The following is an 836-nucleotide window of genomic DNA, read 5'->3' as shown; positions in this document are numbered from 1 at the left end:
CTTCATCTGAAATCCCCTTTCTTCTTCATCAGAAGTGGTGGTGGTCTTCTCCACCAGGACTCGACTGAACCGCAAGGGGGCAGTGGCCATCCTGCCTGGGTTGCCGCGGGTTGCCTGGGATTAGAAAGCACTCAAAATCTTTGTTGTTGCTGTTTGTTTTAGCTTTAAAAAATTTTTTTTAATGAAAGTATAGTTGATTTGGGGCTTCCTGGGTAACTCAGTGGTAAAGACTCCACTTGTCAATGCAGGAGACGTGGGTTCAATCCCTTCATCGGGAAGATTCCCCGGGAAAGGAAATGGCAACCCTTTCCAGTATTCTTGGGCTGGAAAATCCCATGGATGGAGGAGCCTGGTGGGCTACAGTCTCTGGGGTCGCAAGAGTTGGACATGACTGAACGACCATACAACAGCTACAATAGTTGACTTACAATGTTGTATTCATTACTGCTGTATAACAGTTATACACATATATACGTTCTTTTTTAAAAAATGCTCTTTTCCTTGGGACTTCCCCAGAGGTCCATTGGTAAAGACCCTGTACTTCCAGTGCAGGAGGCCTGAGTTCTATCCCGAGTTGGGGAACTAAGATCCCATGTGCTATGGGGTGCAGTCACACAAAAACCTTTTTTTCCACTATGGTTTTTACAGGCTATGCATAGTTTCCTGTGCTATCCAGTAGGACCTTGCTGTTTATCCATCCTGTATATAAAAGCTTACACCTGCTAACCCCAGCCCCCCACTCCATCTCCCCCACCCCCTCCCCCCTGGCATCCACAAATCTGTTCTCTTGTGTCCATTCAGAATCTTTTTTTTTTTTTTTCCTTGAAAGAATGAAA

At 45.5% G+C, this 836-nt stretch overlaps 1 protein-coding gene across 4 annotated transcripts in view; it reads left to right on the top strand.

Moving 5' to 3' along the window:
• Window positions 1–836, top strand: part of CMTM7 (CKLF-like MARVEL transmembrane domain containing 7) — a 56,469-nt gene that overhangs the window by 17,681 nt on the left and 37,952 nt on the right. The window lies entirely within an intron of this gene.

This window comes from Bison bison, unplaced genomic scaffold (genome assembly GCF_000754665.1).
Source record: "Bison bison bison isolate TAMUID 2011002044 unplaced genomic scaffold, Bison_UMD1.0 scf7180017864043, whole genome shotgun sequence".
In the NCBI taxonomy this organism is placed as follows: domain Eukaryota; kingdom Metazoa; phylum Chordata; class Mammalia; order Artiodactyla; family Bovidae; genus Bison; species Bison bison.
The sequence above is the reverse complement of the archived record's forward strand: the minus strand, read 5'-3'. Positions and strand labels throughout refer to the sequence as shown.